Genomic DNA, 19,037 nt, shown 5'->3' on the forward strand with positions numbered 1-19,037 from the left:
CCGGTATTTCAAAAATATTTCAACAAATATTTACGAAATGCTACGTACAAGACCATATTGTACCAGCAACGTCACTAACTGCGGCCTGTGCCCTTCTCCTTAGCTATGTGCAGAATCAGCCATTCTGTCTCTCTCCCACGCTCTCCCCGACAGCTCTGGGCTGTGGTCCCCAGCCTGGTAAGGCCCCATGCCCCTGGCACGGTCACTTAGCTTTTCTGTTGTTGTTCATCCCAGCCTCCTGCATGGGCCCCAGTCGCCTCAAACTTAACAGGTTAAAAAAATGAACTTTTCTTTTTCTCCAGATCAACTCTCCTCTAGCCTGGTCCTTGGCTGTCACGGATAGTTCATCCTCATACCCTCCCACACTTGAACTCCTGTGGAACTCTCCTGGACTATCGGCGCTTCTTCTTCTCCCGCAGGCACGGTCAGGTCTTGTGGATTCCTGCTTCTTCCCCAGAGACAGAGGACTGCGTGACTTGATAAAATCTGCCCCACTTACCACCATAAAACGTACCATGGCCTGGCGCTTTCGCTCTGGATGAGGAATATTCCCCAGGCTCACTCGCCTCCACCCCCAACTCTGGCTCTACGCCTTGCCTTTTGCTGCTCTTCTGTCCTTGGAAACCCACCCTCCTGGCTACATACTCTTTCTGGAACTGAAGCCCTTCTCAGGATACGGCGCATAGTATGATCGCCAGCCTCTCAATCCAAAGCCCCAACAAGCACACCTGATACCACCCTTTATCTTTCCATTTGTCAGAGAAGATGGGTGGTACCACCAGACACGGGTGGGACTTCACCTTATAATCCGAGAAATCATAGATTTGTTGACATTGAATTACGTGCATCCCCAAGATGCTGAGTTGGCAAGTAGGCATTCGCAGAAGAAGAGCAGTGAACCTGAGACAGACTTCACCTCTTCCATGGTGTTGCCCAGGGTGCTGCTGCTGTCCCAGCCAACGGTAACTTTCTTTTAGGAAGCAACGTCGCCTTGACTGCAGAGTGGCCCTGACCAAAAGGAGGCAATGATGAATCCTCCTCCCTCATTCCCTGGGCCAGGAAAGGCCCTGTATGCAGCACGGTTATCCAAGCGTATCCCACACCACTTCACATTTCTGCCACGCTACAAAGAAGAACAAAGTATCTACCACCTGGAAAATTGACCTAAATGTTCTTACACTGACTTGAAATTTGGGGCTAGAAGTAATTGGAAAACCAACACTATGCTTTTAACCAACAGACACTATTAAAAGATAAAGTGATCATTTTTAAATGTTGGTCTTAATACGATCTAAAATGATGCCGTATACGAGATCTTAGGAACTACCGATTTAATGGAAACCATCTGGCACAAAATTTTTCCGACTGCTGGAAATTCTATCACTAAAATGTAATTAGTCTTAAAAGCTTAAATTGAACCGTAACAAAACAGTACAGAATACATGTGGACTAATGCCATTTCATAGTAAAACCAAGCAGGTAAAACTAAATAATGTATGTTTAGGGATATATTCATGTATGGTGCACTAGAAAGACAATCCAAGTAGTGAAATGCAAAATACCTTTCAGTTATGAGAACAGTCTTCCTATAGAATTTCTTCACTCAAGTGAATCTTAACAGATTAATTCTAAAAACATAAACATGAGCACAGTTTTAACATGGTTTGCTTCCACACCACATCATGTTGAAATTAGTAATTTAAGGGATTCCTACCTTAGACTGTAAGCAGTTTAAGAGCAGGGCCTGTGTTTTATGCTTCTTGTTCCCAGGACAAAAACAAACAACAACAACAAATTACAGACAAATCAAGTAAAGGTCTCAGAGGCCATAAAAGCACCCATCTCTGTCTATGGTGCCTGATTTATAATAAAGGGGACATTGAAGAATGGTAAAGAAAGGATGTCATTTTAATACAACAGCGCTAAGTCAACTGAATGGCCAGATGAAAAAAAAAAAAAAAATGTGTACCCTACATGAAAATCCAGGTTATAGATGTAAATGTGAAAAGGCTTCTAAAGCATAACAGAATATATTCATAATTTTAGATTAGGCAAAAGAAATTTTTTTAATTTTATTTTTTAAATTTACACCCAAATTAGTTAGCATATAGTGCAACAATGATTTCAGGAGTAGATTCCTTAGTGCCCCTTACCTATTTAGCCCATCCCCCCCTCTGACAAACCCTCCAGCAACCCTTAGTTTGTTCTCTGTATTTATGGGTACAAGGCAATCAAAAAGAATGAAATCTTGCCATTTGCAACTACATGGATGGAACTGGAGGGTATCATGCTAAGTGAAATTAGTCAGAGAAAGAAAAAAATCGTATGACTTAACTCATATGAGGAATTTAAGAGACAAAACAGATGAACATAAGGGAAGGGAAACAAAAATAATGTAAAAACAGGGAGGCAAAAGAAATTTATAAAGAATGCCAAAAACATTAACCATAAAGGAAACGACTGATAAATTCGACTACATTAAAACTATTCTATGAAAAAGTACCTGTTAGGAGAATGAAAAAGCACTAAGAAAATCTAACCAACAGACTTTGATTTAGAGTAGATTTAAGAATTCCCACACATCAATAATAAAAAGAGGAGTGCCTGGGTGGCTCAGTTGGTTAAGCATCTCACTCTTGGTTTTGGCTCAGGTCACGATCTCACAGTTTGTAGGTTCGAGTCCCACGTCGGCCTCTACACTGACAGCACAGAGCCTGGTTGGGACTCTCTCTCCCTGTCTCTCTGCCCCTCCCCTGCTTGCTCTCTCTCTGGCTCAAAAATAAATAAATAAATAAAATAATTAAAAAAAAAAAAAAACTTAAAAATACCAGCAACTCAAGAGAAACTGAGACAAGACACATGAGCAGACTCTTCCCCAAAGAGAATATCCAAGTGGCCAATATTAAAATATATGAAAAGATGCTCAACCTATACAGGCATCATGGAAATTCTAAGTCAATGAGACACTACTACATACCCAACAGAATGACTAAATTAAAACCATATTTAAAGCTGACACAATAGGAATTATTGGGACGTATGGGAAACAACTGATGCATTCATACACCACTTGTGGAAGTATAAACTGACATAACCAGTGTGGGAAAAATTTAGCAAGATCTCCTAAATGTACTCTCCAAAACAACACTTCCACTCCCAGGCATGTAGCCAACAGAAGTATACACATGTGCACCAAAAGAGATGTACAAGAAAGTTCACAGCAGTATTGATTATAATAGACCCAAAGTGGAAACAACCAAATCTCTACCACCAGCAGAGTAATTATGGAATATTACTAAAATGGAATTTATACAACAATGAACATGAATGTATACAACACGAACGAGCCATTGCTATGAACACCACCATGAATGGGCCTCACAAAGCTAATGCTGACAGAAAGAAGACAGACAAAAAAAGTAAAGCTCCATTTATAAAAAGCAAAAATGGTCAGAACTATTCTATAGGGATGGGATGGGAATTTGGGGCGGGGGAGAGAGGAAGGTAGCAACTGGAAGGGAACATAAAAGAGGCTTGTGGGGGTGCTGGTAATACTCCATTTCTTTTATATTAACTATGTAAAAATTCACCCAGTTGTACTTTCATCATCTTAATTGTATGTTTCTTATAACTGTATGCACTTGCCTATATGTAGCTTATATTTCAATTAAAAAGTTCCTTTAAAAAAAAAAATTACACGAATGAAATAAAAACCCCTTACAAGGCACAGAAGGTTATGCAGTTTGCCCCAGGAGACCATTAAGAAACCAAATACTAAGGGATGTATTTCACGCAGGAAGAAAGAGACCCCGAGTGATAGAAGAAATGACCAACGGGGTAAAAGAACAGTGAACGTGGGTAAAAGAACAGTGAACGAAATATGAAGGGTGTAAAACAATAAAAGTAATTTCCCACGAAATATAAAAACAACAATGATAAAATTAAAATAGATCAAAACAACTTGAAGGAATCTCAAGAAAATTAGGCTGAATGAAAACAGTCAATTTCAAAAGATTAGATACTACATGGTTTCATTTGTATCAAGTTCTTGAAAACACAAAATTAGAAGGGAAGAATAGGTTCGTGGTTGTCAGGAGTCAGAGAAGCAAGGGTCTGTGGCTAAACAAGGACAGCACAAAGGATCTGTCTGATGAAACTGTTCTCGATCTGGACAATAGCCCTATATGTGATAGAGCAGAGAACAAAGTACACCCACACACCTGTGCATGTAAACCTGGTAAAACCTGAACAAAATCAGTGGATCGCATTCATGTCTGCCTGTTTCCTGGCTCTGATACTATATTTTAGTTTTGAAAGATGTTACCATTGGGAGAAACTGAGTGAAGAGTGCAGGAATCTCTTTGTATTATTTCTTTACAATTGAATGTGAATCTACATGGTCTCAAAATGAGAGGAAAGCGAAGAAATAAATTTAGACAGGCTATAATAGCATAACTCCAGAGGAATTAAAGTATTCTAAAGTTCTTGTATCACCCAGGAGGTAAACTTGAGACTTTCAGGACTTAAATATGCATGTTTAAGATTAGTAGGATAGCCACTGAAAAATTAAAAAACAGAGGACTTCCAAATGACTAGAGAAGAAAAAACATCCCCCCAGTCCAAAGAGGGTAGGAAATCAGGGGAGAGGGAAAACAAGTAGAAAACATAAAACAAGATGATCAAACACGTACCATACACATCAAACACACAACCACATAGACAGGATCCAAAAACAGCAGGATAGGTAATAAATGCAAACTGACTGATTCAGTTAAAAATTGTTAAATCCAATCCCATACTGTTTACAAGAGTCTGATCTAAAATGTAGAGATACGTGGGGCGCCTGAGTGGCTCAGTTGGTTAAGCGTCTGACTTCACGATCTCACAGCTTGTGAGTTCGAGCCCCATGTTGGGCTCTGCGCGGACAGCTCGGAGCCTGGAGCCTGCTTGGGATTCTGTCTTCCTCTCTCTCTGCCCCCCTGCCACTTGCGTTTGGTCTCTCTCTCTCTCAAATATAAGTAAACATTAAAATATAAAGATAAAGGAGGGTTGAAGAATATTGTAACATACATGTAACATACACATATGCACAGTAGAGCGTAGCTGAAGCCACTGTAGCTATTTTAATCTCTCTCTTTCTCTCTCTCTTTCTCTCTCTTTCTCTCTTTCTCTCTCTCTCTTTCTCTCTCTCTCTCTCTCCCTTCCTTCCCTTCCTTCCCTTCCTTCCCTCCTTCCCTTCCTTCCCTTCCTTCCCTCCAAGTAGGAGTGAGTCAGACACAGAATCTGAAGCAGGTTCCAGGCCCTGATCTCTCAGCTGTCAGCACAGAGCCTGACATGGGGCTCGAACTCACGAACTGCAAGATCGTGACCCCAGCCGAAGTCGGACACTCAACCAACTGAGCCACTCAGGTGCCCCTGAATAGACACTTAAAAAAAAGAAAGAAAAGGTACATTAATTTCCATGTACTTAGCAATGTTCCAGAAATATTTGTTGGTTTCTGGTTTAATTCTGTTATCAGAAAATGTACTTGGCTTGATTTCAATTGTTTAACATTGTTGGGGTTGGTTTTATGACCTAGAATATAGTCTGTTGGTTGCATCCTGCCCTATTGGTAATTCTTCCACGTTTTGACTTTGTCTCCGTTTGCTTGCTACTTAATTTGCTTGCTATTTCCTTTTTAGGTCCTTGAGCCATTGCCGCTCATATTTTGTCTAGAGTTTCTCATTGTAATCAGGGAGAAGGATGGGCTGTCACATGAATCCCGCATCTTGGCCAGCACCATAAACTCTCAACACACTTTATTTTTTTTTTAATTTTTTTAATGTTTTATTTATTTTTGAGACAGAGACAGAGCGTGAGCAGGGCGGGGGGCAGAGGGAGAGGGAGACACAGAATCGGAAGCAGGCTCCAGGCTCTGAGCTGTCGGCACAGAGCCCGAGGCAACACTCGAACCCACGAACTGTGAGATCATGACCTGAGCCGAAGTCGGACACTCAACCGACTGAGTCACCCAAGCGCCCCAACACATTTTAAAAATACCTTTTCATCCACATTGAATAACAGCAGGCCTATAAGTATCTTTTCTTACACTTCCCTTGTTGGGTTTTGGTATCAAGGTTATTTTTATTTTAACCTGATAAAATGAACTGGGGAGTATTTCTTCTTTTTCTATTCTCTGAGAGTTCTTTTTTTGTTTTTTTATACTTGTATGTTTCATGGACCATTTTGGTGAAGCCATAGGAATATGGAAATGTTAAGGGAAGATTTTGACTACTGATACAGTGTGTTTGCTATGTAGAAAATTTGTCAGTTTTTCTACCTTTTTTCTGGAGAAATTGTTTTTCATCTATACAATCTATTGGCATAAGATTATAATTGCATATTATCTTTTGGAAGTCTTCTGATCTAGAGTATGATCCTCTTTGTGTGCTGTTAATTTTTTTTTTTCCTTGCTAACTCTTGCTAAAGGTTTGTGAATTTTATTCTTCTTAAAGAACCGATAGTTAGCTTGGTTGATTCTATTATGGGTTTCTTTTGTATTTTGTTCATTTCTGTTGTGTCTTTCCTGTTTCTTTGGGAGTTTATCTTGTACTCATTTACTGACTGATGCTTAGTTCATTGATTCTACTTTTCAGTGTTTTTCTAAAGTACATGTTTAAGACTATAAATTTACTTTTAAGAATGGATTCGACTGTATCCCACAATTTTAAAATTTTTAAAAATGTTTTTATTTATTTTTGAGACAGAGTATGAGCAGGGGAGGGGCAGAGAGAGAGGGGGACACAGAATCCAAAGCAGGCTCCAGGCTCTGAGCTGTCAGCACAGAGCCCGACGTGGGGCTCAAACTCATGGACTGTGAGATCATGACCTGAGCTGAAGCGGGACGCTTAACTGACTGAGCCACCCAGGCATCCCATACATTTTTTGATAGGTAGAACTGATAATGAATTTTCCTTGTAATTTGATCTTTGAACTATGGGTTACTCATAAGTGTGTGTCTCAATTTCTAAAATGCAGACCTTCTCATTCTTTGTTTCTCATTGTTAGCTTATTGTTAGAGATTATGATCTGTGTTCTGCTTGTTTAAAATTTCTTTGCCACTGAAATATGTGGTTAATTTTTTGAAATTGTTTCACACTTACACGAAAGGAAGTCTCTTTCTGCTGTTGTTAAGATACTGTGTTCTAGACGTGTCCATTGAGTCTTTTTTCGTAATTTTGTTAACATCTTCAGTATCTATTTTTTACTTTTTCTATTGCCTATGAGATGTTAAGTATCCCACTATGATTATGGGTTTGTCTATCTCCTCCTATTCTGTCAACTTTGGCTTTCAGTTTTGGGACTATATTTGGGGCATAGGATTTCAAATAATATGTTTTGTTTTGTTTTTTATAATTTGAATTCCTATTTTTTAGTGTTTATTTTTGAGAGAGAGAGACAGACAGGGAGTGAGTGGAGGAGGGGTAGAGAGCAAGGGAGACACAGAATCTGAAGCAGGCTCCAGGCTCTGAGCTGTCAGCACACAGCCCGACATGGGGCTTGAACTCACGGACTGTGAGATTATGACCTGAGCTAAAGTCGGACGCTTAACTGACTGAGCCACCCAGGTGCCCCTTGAATTTCTATTTAAATGTTTTCCTTATTGGTGTATCCTGTCAACTGTGCAAATGATTAAAATAGCTACAGTGGCTTCAGCTACGCTCTACTGTGCATATGTGTATGTTACATGTATGTTACAATATTCTTCAACCCTCCTTTATCTTTATATTTTAATGTTTACTTATATTTGAGAGAGAGAGAGACCAAACGCAAGTGGCAGGGGGGCAGAGAGAGAGGAAGACAGAATCCCAAGCAGGCTCCAGGCTCCGAGCTGTCCGCGCAGAGCCCAACATGGGGCTCGAACTCACAAGCTGTGAGATCGTGAAGTCAGACGCTTAACCAACTGAGCCACTCAGGCGCCCCACGTATCTCTACATTTTAGATCAGACTCTTGTAAACAGTATGGGATTGGATTTAACAATTTTTAACTGAATCAGTCAGTTTGCATTTATTACCTATCCTGCTGTTTTTGGATCCTGTCTATGTGGTTGTGTGTTTGATGTGTATGGTACGTGTTTGATCATCTTGTTTTATGTTTTCTACTTGTTTTCCCTCTCCCCTGATTTCCTACCCTCTTTGGACTGGGGGGATGTTTTTTCTTCTCTAGTCATTTGGAAGTCCTCTGTTTTTTAATTTTTCAGTGGCTATCCTACTAATCTTAAACATGCATATTTAAGTCCTGAAAGTCTCAAGTTTACCTCCTGGGTGATACAAGAACTTTAGAATACTTTAATTCCTCTGGAGTTATGCTATTATAGCCTGTCTAAATTTATTTCTTCGCTTTCCTCTCATTTTGAGACCATGTAGATTCACATTCAATTGTAAAGAAATAATACAAAGAGATTCCTGCACTCTTCACTCAGTTTCTCCCAATGGTAACATCTTTCAAAACTAAAATATAGTATCAGAGCCAGGAAACAGGCAGACATGAATGCGATCCACTGATTTTGTTCAGGTTTTACCAGGTTTACATGCACAGGTGTGTGGGTGTACTTTGTTCTCTGCTCTATCACATATAGGGCTATTGTCCAGATCGAGAACAGTTTCATCAGACAGATCCTTTGTGCTGTCCTTGTTTAGCCACAGACCCTTGCTTCTCTGACTCCTGACAACCACGAACCTATTCTTCCCTTCTAATTTTGTGTTTTCAAGAACTTGATACAAATGAAACCATGTAGTATCTAATCTTTTGAAATTGACTGTTTTCATTCAGCCTAATTTTCTTGAGATTCCTTCAAGTTGTTTTGATCTATTTTAATTTTATCATTGTTGTTTTTATATTTCGTGGGAAATTACTTTTATTGTTTTACACCCTTCATATTTCGTTCACTGTTCTTTTACCCACGTTCACTGTTCTTTTACCCCGTTGCTCATTTCTTCTATCACTCGGGGTCTCTTTCTTCCTGCGTGAAATACATCCCTTAGTATTTGGTTTCTTAATGGTCTCCTGGGGCAAACTGCATAACCTTCTGTGCCTTGTAAGGGGTTTTTATTTGAGTCAGACCCTTCCTCCCCTCACATATGTTCATCTTTTCTGTTGGTTAAATTCCGTTTGAGTGAAATTATGTGGGATTGGTCTTTCTCTAACTTCTTTCACTTAGCCTAATACACTTTAGCTCCATCGACGACATCGCAAATGGCAAAAAAAATTTTTTGATTGCTGAGTAATATTCCAGCATGTGTGTGTGTGTGTGTGTGTGTGTGTGTGTGTGTGTGTGTGTGTGTACACAACATCTTCTTTATCCATTCATCAGTCAATAGACATTTGGGCTCTTTCCATACTTTGGCTATTGTACATGATACTGCTCTAACCACTGGGTGCATGTATCCCTTCAAATCTGTATCTTTGTATCCTTTGGATAAATACCTACTAGTGCAATCGCTGAATCATAGGGTAGCTCTATTTTTAACTTTCTGGGCAAACTCCATACCGTTTTCCAGAGCAGCTACACCAGTTTGCATCCCCACCAACAGCGCAAGAGAGGGTTCCCCTTTCTTGCATCCTCACCAACACCTGTTGCCTCTCGTGTTAATTTTAGCCGTTGTGACAAGTCTGAGATAGTATCTTATTGTGGTTTTGTATTTCCCTGATGATCACTGACGTTGAACATCTTTTCATGTGTCTCCCAGAAGTCTTCTTTGGAAAAGCATCTATTCATGTCTTCTGCCCATTTCTTAACTGGATTATTCGTTTTTGGGGTATTGAGTGTGTTAACTTCTTCATAGATTTTGGATAACTAACCCTTTATCCAATATGCCATTTGCAATATCTTCTCCCATTCTGTAGGCCACCTTTTAGTTTAGTTGGTGGTTCCCTTTTCTGTTCAGAAGCTTTTTACCTTGATGAGATCCTAGTAGTTCATTTTTGTTTTTGTTTCCCTTACCTCTAGAGACATGTCTAGTAAGAAGTTTCTGCGGCCAAGGTTAAAGAGGTTGCTGCCTGTGTTCTCCTCTAGGATTTTGTATATAGTGTAAAAGGGCGGGGTGTAGGGGGGGGCATGGAAACAGACCACAAGAGACTCTGAACCATGGAGATAAACTGAGGGTTGATGGAGGGAAGTGGGCGGGGGATGGGCTAGATGGGTGATGGGTATTAAGGAGGCCACTTGTTGTGATGACCACTGGGTGTTGTATGCAAGTGATGAGTCCCTAAATTCTACTACTGAAACCAATATTGCACTGTATGTTGACTAACTAGAATTTAAATTAAAATTTGGCGGGGTGGGGTGGGAAAAGTCAGACACTTAACCGACTGAGCCACCCAGGCACACCTAAACAATGTTCTTGTAAAGGCTGTGTGGGTCAAAGAGGAAATCTCAAGGAGAACTAGAAAATATTTTGAACTGAACAAACATAATCAACTTATCCAAATTTGTGCTAAGAGGAAAATTTATAGCACTAAGTTATTACATCAGAAAAGTATCATCTAAGTATCTACTTCAAGCAGAGAAAAGCAGAATAAACCCCAAGTCAAGCAGAAGACTAAATATACGACAAATCAGTAAAATTTAAAACAGAAAATTGGAAAAGTCAACGAGATCCAAAGCTGGTTGTTTGAAGAAATAAAATGGTTAAAGCTCTAGGCAGACTGACCAAGAAAAAGGGAGAAACACAGATTACCAACACCCAGAATAAAGAAAGGGGGCATGTTCCAGGCCCTACAGACATTAGACTAATAAAAGATACTACTAAAAAGAACTTTGTTTAGAAAGCCTACAGACTAGATGAAATGGATCAGCCCCTTGAAAGACAAATTACTGGGCGAGCCTGGGTGGCTCTGTCAGTTGAGCATCTGGCTCTTGATTTCGGCTCAGGTCATGTCCTCATGGTTCATGAGACTGAGCCCTATGTCGGTCTCTGTGCTGACCACGCAAGCCTGCTTGGGATTCTCTCTCTCCCTCTCTCTGCCCCTCCCTAGCTTGCGTGCACACGCATGCTCTCTCTCTCAAAATAATGCATGTTTTTAAAAAATTAAACGTTAACAATTCGAACAATTTACAATAGCACTGAAAATGCAATGAAACTAGTAATCAATCTACGAAACGTGTCAGGCCTTAATGGAGAAAATCATAGCATTTTAGAATGTACCACAGACATAAGAAATGAGGAACTAAATGAAGCTCGGAGATTGGAAAATTCGCTACCGTAAAGCTCTCCGCAGAATGACCTATCGATTTAATCCCAATGGAAATCCCAACAACTTTTGTGAAAATACAAATTTTAGAATCGACTTCGCAGTTAAGTGCAAGAGGCCAAGAGCAGCCAAGATCAAGAGAGGGGAAGCAGGGAGATGGACACAAGGATTTTCTGACTCGTGGAGGAAATAATCAGATGGGCCGTGAAATTAGTACGTAGCACCACGAAAGAACAAAAGTGGACATATGTAAGGAAGCATCCCCCAAATTTGCTTTGAAATAAACAGGGTTCTTTAATACATTGAAAGCTGATTTTTAATTGGATATAAACCCATACAAGCCTTAACCAAAAAGCCTCACCTAATATCAAAGCCTTAATCTGCTGATAGACTGGAGTTCTGGAAAGCAGTGTGCAAAACCATTGCTAGAGGCTTTGCACCACTGCTCCCTGGCGTACCTGCTTCCCAGGGCTCGCTCTGGGCCAACAGCAACCACAGTGGCCGAGCCCAACTCGGACACATTTGCTATTTAGGATGATGATCTTCACAGTGTCTGTTGACCCTGTACATAAGTCACATAGAAAACCCGAAGTATTTTATATGGCCTTCTGCCCAAAAACAATCATTCCCTGGTATCTGCATTTATTACTAGGACTACTCCAGGAGACAGAAAAAAAGATTACAAAGTTTTACCCCAGAAAACATTTTCAGAAAAAACAACAAACAAAACCTTCCTGAAATTTTCTACTTAATAAATCTACCGAATAGGGAGGGCTGAAAAACAATTCATCCAGGTGTCTCATGAAAACGGCTATCAGGACACATTTCACTTTTTCACGAAAGTCACATCTCACTTTTACCACTGAGCCAACGTACCACCGCGGTTCTGAGAGACTCAGAGGCCAGAGATTTCAAGGTTCAGGCTGCACTTGAATTCCAGAAAAATAAAAGGCAAAACGTACAGACTAAATGTAAGGCTTTCTTCTCCTGCATCCTGTACCGAGCCTGTTCAGTGTCTGAAATTACTTGTTATGTTCGCCAGTGCCCCTCGGCAAGGGGACAAAACACAGGGAGTTAAAAATGTTTTTCTTGAACATCCAAAGTTTCAATGGTTCTGTGCTGATCAGTTACAAAGTAGTAATCTTAGAGATTTTTAAATCATCTTTTCATTTAAGGATGAAGATGCCAAACATTATTTAGCTTAAGTTTCTCCCATTAAGTGGCAAAAGTTTTTTACGCATATTTTCCTGATTTTCTATAAAAAAGGGGATTTTTTTTTTTTAAAGCACAGTTCTGTGCAAGAGGCAGCAGTTACCACCCGAGTCTATAGGCTTCCCCTGCACTTTGAGACATGCTCTCAACGTCCTCTGTCTGTTGACCGGATCGGTTGAGAAATCTAAACTCTAGTCACCGTCGGGGCACCTGGGTGGCTTGGTAGGTTAGGCATCCAACTCTCGGTTTCGGCTCATGTCATGAGCGAGAGGATCTTAAGCGGGTTCCGTGCTCCGTGTGGAACCTGACCCGAGGCTCGAGCCCATGACCCTGGGATCGTGACTTCGGCTGAAATCGAGAGTCGGACGCTCAACCGACTCAGCCAGCCAAGCGCCCCCACTGTCACCGTTGTATGTATACAGCTTAGCGGTGTTTTGGACGCTCACGTTACTGTACAACTATCACTTCTACCCATCTCCACAACTTTTTTAATCTTAAGCTAAAATCCTATGCTTAGCCACCAAACAGCACCCCCCTCCTTTTCCCTAGCTGCTGGCAAGCTCTACTCTACATGCCAGGTCTATGGATTTGACTGCTCTAGGGAAGAGGAGAACTAAACTTCCAGGCCCACGTTAGAGGCACTCCAGCCCCAGGTACCAGATCAGCAAACCAAACTTTTGTGCTCCAGTAACTGCTCCCACTTGACCAGAAATGCCAAATGCTGAGCCAGCTCTGGGCTCTACTTATTTCCTCCCAGAGCTTTCTAAATAAGATCACGTATGCACCCCAGCCAATCACGCCCTGCTCTGCATGGTTCCTCTAAAGCTCTATAAAACTCACTCTCGCCCAAAATCCCTCAGGAAGAGTATCCACTGCTTGAGAGACACTATAGTCCCCCCTCGGTGGCTTATTCGCTCTTAAACAAAGGACAAGCGTTCCTAAATTATCTTTGCCCTTTGACAGTAGAATCAGACAGCATTTATCCTTTTGTGACCGGCTTATTTCACTTGGCGTACGGTCTTCAAGGTCCATCCAGGCCGTAGCCTGCTTGCCTTTTTAAGGCTGAAACGTATCCCGTTTTATGTATAAACCCTTTGCTTATCTGTTCATCTGATGATGGACCCCGGAGTTGTTCATCTTTTGGCTGTTATAAATAATGAAGTGGCAAGCTTTTTTTAACTATAGATTCCCCCCCCCCCAAATATACACATTACACAATCAATATAGTTTGCCCCGGGTCCATAAAGGTTGTCCTTTAGACTACCTTCTCCACGAAATGCACACAGCTCCTACTTTCCATTGATAAAAATCTTATTTAAAAACCTCTCATTCCTTTTTCACACCCAGAGGAACAAAATAGTATAACCGTGAGGAAAGAAGCAAACAACTAATCACAGTTATTACAAACTGTGAAGTTAATAGAGAGCAATCTAAAATTTGAAAATGCCAGTCACTTAGAAATTATAGGGGGAAAAAAAAAAGTCTGTGCTTCAGTGGGAAAAAATACGCAACGTTCACATCACGCCCTTTCGGGTTTTCCAGTCTTGTCTTGCACAGCCTGGTTCACACTAAGGTGAACAGAACCAGTGGTAACAGAGGATGCAAATGAATCTGTCCCCCAGAGGGGCAATTCTCCCCACACAGGGCAAAGCCACTTTTGCATCGTTGTCAAGTTTAATATTCCTGGATCGATTCCTGGTAGAACTGGATCCACCAGTCTTTCCCAAGGTTCTGCCAACCCCTTCCAGTCTCCCTGGCTCCTTCTCACCAAACCTCCCGCAGATGGGATACAAGTTCATTGCCAGAAATTCTCTCATCTCACCTCCATGCCTCACCCAACCCAGGAGCTCGCAAACCACACTTCTGAGGACAACCACCCTCCTCCCCTACCCTTCTACGGTCAATCAAATCTTCAGGAAGTAAAAGGAAGCCCACAGAGAAATAGGAGACCAGACCTCAAATCATAGACCTTCCACTTGAACAATAGGTCCCAAATTAATTCCTGGAGGTGGGGGTGGGGGGAATCTTAGCTATTACAGTGGCCTTTCAAAGCTCAACATTATCTGAATATTTAATTCCCTTCAATGTATTTGATTTTTCTCAGAATTTTTCTCCCTGAGAAAAAATGATGAAAATATGGTAAAGAAACACTGCCCTGGGTCAATGTTTCTTTATCCATAGCACTAGAAGTTTTCTCTAATCTTGGACGTTTTCAATCCTGCCCACACTTCCATTTACTTATTCAATCCTTAAGGCCCTAACGAAGTGTCCACACTGCGAAAATGCTGGTGACACAGTGAACAGGCAGGTGTGATCCCTGTACTCCTGGGGCTTACCACCTAGCTGAGGCAGGGAGTGGGGTGCGGAAATTACCACATAAGAGATTACAGAGATTTTTTTTTTAAGGCATAAAAATAGGCACAGTGGAGCTTTGGAAAACGAAACAGCAATGGAAATTTAGATTGTTACATCACAGAAGAATGAGGGCTGTTATACATTCTGTGTTGGGGGGAAAAAAATACTGTCCATAGGAAATTGATTTCCTAAGGGAGAAGAGTAGTGTCCCACACTGTAGTGGGGAGGTAGGGAGTTTAGAAATACTAGTTCTAATGCTAATTTAAATGTCCTTGGGACGACCACATGTCTGTACATTAGTTCATGTTTTTTTCCTTTTTATTATTGTTTAATATAATTGATGGTCAAACTGGCTTACATACAACACCCAGGGCTTATCCCGATATTAGTTCATCTTTATCTAAAATTAACTCAAGCTGAAGAGATGCCATTTGGAAGCAGCGGTGGCCAGCACGATCACCGGGAGAAAGCTCTAGCACAAACAGCTGGGACAAACAGACCCGACTCTCGCGCTAACAGCCTCAGTGCTCCTGCGTCATCACGTTCTCCTGCGTAACCACGTTCCCATCGTGTGTACCTCAGGTTACAGTCGTGGGTCATCAAGTCACGACCCCACGATGATCAACAAATCGGCACATGAAGCGCCGGGCCCTCGGACAGCGTGCGTCACAAATGCGCCCTCCTGTTGGGGGACCGCGAAACGACTCACGGTTAGGTCTCGCGTGGAATAAGAGACCATCAGAAAGTGGGCACACGCGATCAGAAAAGGATGGAGAAGAGCCAGTCTATCTTCAGAGTCTTCGTGGGGTATTAACTGCCACCGATTCAGAATGACAAGAGGACAGAAGTCATGGGTTTCTCTTAAAAGGCTTCATCCTGTTGTACCCCTGTCTGTAACCAAAGAAGTTTCATAATTAGGCTCATTGCCAATAGATTTGTTTTGTCTTTCCAGGACTTACTATACTTAGGTCGTGGGGGACCTGGGTGGCCCAGTCGGTTAAGCGTCTGACTTCAGCTCAGGTCATGACCTCACAGTCCAGGAGTTCGAGCCCCGCGTCGGGCTCGGTGCTGACAGCTCAGAGCGTGGAACCCGCCTCGGATTCTATCTCCCTCTCTCTCTGCCCCTCCCCCACTCTCATGCTGTCCCTCTCGCTCTCTCAAAAATAAACATTAAAAAAACAATACTTAAGCTTTGTGGTCTCTTGCAAGTTTTGAAAATTCTGAATGTGCGCACTGATTCGCATTGAGGCTAAGTGCTATGTAATTATGTTTTAGCTAACAGCTTAAGTGATGACCCAGGAGATTTCTCGGGTCAGAGCTTTTGCCAAACAACGTTTTTAATTAAATTTCAAACCAACCGGGTTACATTATAAACAAAAGAAACGAATTTAAAACAACGAAAAGTCTCCAACGTTTTTTAGGAAAAGGGACAGCTTTTTCGTTCTGTGAAGTTTTAAGATCTCAAAAACAGGAAAGACGCTGGCAGTGTAAATAGACAGGGAGAAACCTAAGGAACCGTTCCCAAGCTAAGAGAAGGAAGGAGGTGGAAGTTTCTAGAGGTTTCATTCTTCACCGGAAAAGCAGAAGGTTACAGTCTGCGGCGCGGCTGTGCATCCTTAAATAGGGCACGAACAAGTTTTAGCTGTTGTGCAAATAATCAATAAGATTGGCTACCTCCAGGGGCGGGGATCGTGTTGCTGTTAAAGCGAAAGGTCTGCGGTAGCTGTCTGGGGCACAGAGGCAGGGGGAGGCCACCCGTTGGTGATCCCACCTTCCATCCATCAGTCAAACAGCAACAAAAAAAGGGGGGCAGGGGACACAATGAGGGCAGGCAACCATTCCTTAACTCTACACTCAGCAACGGTTACCATGAAGGATGTTTTTGTCCAAAACAGAGGAAATGTTTTTATACGTGGTATTTGTTGGATAGAAAGATGGGTAAAATGAATTCTATATACGTTTCTTGCCCACTATTGTAGAATGGATACCTCTGGATATACATCCTTTTATCACTCTATGAGGAGAGCCCGCTCTGTGTAAGATAATAGGAGGGACACAGGCAAACAGCATGGAATAAAATAGAAACAAGGACTTAGTCCTACCTCTGACGGAGATTCTAAATATGGTGTGCAGATGAGGAGTACGTAGTAATAATTAGCTCGTTCAAAGAAATTAGGGTTTTTCAACTGCTGAAAGGTAAAAATCCAAAAGTTTATGCACTCATTGGAGAGGCTGTGGAAGACGTTCTCACAAAAATTACCGTTGGAAGTGGGACTGAACCAAACGAACACTGCCTTTGGGCAATCCTACATCTAGGCGTTTCTTTTGCAAGTATGCTTGCACAAAATGCAAAATGTGCAATGTACGAGATAATTCAATGCACCTCTGTTTGTAATCGTAATAGTGGCTGTGCATTTCCTGCGGCTGCTGGAACCGTCTCCCATAAACATAGCTGCTTAAAACAACACGAGTTCGTTACCTTACAGCTCTGGAGGCCAGAAGTCCACAATGGGTCTCGCCAAGCTAAAATCAAAGGCTTGTTCTTTCCGGAGGTTCTAGGGGAGAGTACATTTCCGAGCCTTTTCCAGCTTCCGGGGGATACCCACATTCTCTGGTTCCAACCTTCTATCACCCGAAGCGCCGCTCACACCTTCATCCTGACTCTAGAGCTCCTGCCTCCCTTTTAAAAAAAAGGACTCTTGTGATTGGTTACATGGGGGCCACCTGGGTAATACAGGCTACTCTCCCCTTTCCGCCACCCTTAACTTAATCACAGCTGCAGAGCCCGTTTGGTCACGAAAGGGGACACATTCACAGGTTCGGGGGATTAAGCTGTTGACATGTGTTTACTCACCCTATCACAGTAGCAAAAGACTGAAGACAAACTGCCTATCAGTGGTGGACCGGTTAAATAAATTATGGCAAATTTATAGAATGGAATATTATATAGTTGTTTAAAGTATGAGAAACCATGGTAATAAAAAGAAAGCAAAATATAACGTTAGGCGAAAACAAAGGAAAGTACAGAACAGAGAGGAATGTAGTATAGATGATACGCTCGTATATATGATTATATATATATGATATATGATATATACACACACATATACATATATAAATAATGGTCTCACAGTGTGTGAGGGTCTGGAGTCTCGGATGCCTCAGCTGGGTGGGTCTGGCTCAGTCTCTTCAGAGATTACGGTGAAGTTGACAGCTGGGGCTGCTGTCCTCTCCCGGCTTGGCTGAGACTGGAGAATCTGCCCACCAGCTCACTCACTGAGCTCTTGGCAGGAGTCAGTCCTCTCTGATCCTTGGCCCCGTTCCTCGCCATGTAGGTCTCTCCATAGAATGCTTGAGTGTGTTCATGACATGGCAATTGGTAGGTGATCGAAGAAGAAGAAGAAGAAGAAGAAGAAGAAGAAGAAGAAGAAGAAGAAGAAGAAGAAGAAAGAGAGAGAGAGAGGCAGGGAGGAAGAAAGAGAGAGATTGAAGACCAGCCCAAGACAGAAGCCCCAGCCTTTTATAATCTAATCTTGGAAGTGACACACCACTTCTGCCATATGTCATTGGTCACACAGACCGGCTCTGGCACAGTGAGGCAGGGTACAGGTGAGAACACCAGGAGGCAGGAAGGCTCACAGGGAGCCATCTTGGAGGCAGGCTACCACAGGTCCTGCGGGGCAGTGCAGGGTAGGGCTCCGGTGAGTCAACATGAGGGAGGGAATAGAAATGTGAATGACTACAGTGAATATGGAAGGCAAGGAGGAAACAGACGTAATTAGAATCGTAAGTACATACTGGGAAGCAGTGAAAATCAAAACATGGAGAGTGGGGTCTGTGCCAATTACCAACCCCCTGAGTCACTATTCTTGCCATGCTCACATCTGGGTTCTAGTCCTAAGCTGAAAAATATTCTCTCCCATCACACTGGAAAATTCTTTCATACATGTTAGCGTCTCTCTTGTGCTAGGAGGTGCCTTAGGGAGGAGGGGCATGTCCTTCATTTTCATACTACCTGCCACCCTCTACCCGTAAGAAGAGCCAAGCTGTGGCTTAAGCAATACAAATTGACCGGCTCCTGTAGCATCAGTCCTGGCAGCCTTGAGAAACGAGTCTTTGTCTTCTTAACGGATTCCCCAACTCCTAAGTACATTTCATTCCAGAACATTCGTCTCTTCTGTTTCAGTGGCAGCAGTGACATTGTATCAGGATACAGAACTGACATCATGGACCTCC

At 42.0% G+C, this 19,037-nt stretch overlaps 1 protein-coding gene and 1 long non-coding RNA gene across 2 annotated transcripts in view; both read right to left on the reverse strand.

The window, feature by feature from the left end:
• Window positions 1-19,037, reverse strand: part of FANK1 (fibronectin type III and ankyrin repeat domains 1) — a 105,318-nt gene that overhangs the window by 76,500 nt on the left and 9,781 nt on the right. The gene's annotated exons all lie outside the window — the stretch shown is intronic.
• On the reverse strand, window positions 15,517-18,047 carry LOC115527268. The gene is made up of 3 exons (XR_003972877.1): window positions 17,281-18,047; window positions 16,904-16,990; window positions 15,517-15,692 (listed from the first exon to the last, which is right to left on the reverse strand). It is a non-coding gene; the product is annotated as an uncharacterized LOC115527268 (long non-coding RNA).

Source organism: Lynx canadensis, chromosome D2 (assembly GCF_007474595.2).
Source record: "Lynx canadensis isolate LIC74 chromosome D2, mLynCan4.pri.v2, whole genome shotgun sequence".
Lineage (NCBI taxonomy): Eukaryota > Metazoa > Chordata > Mammalia > Carnivora > Felidae > Lynx > Lynx canadensis.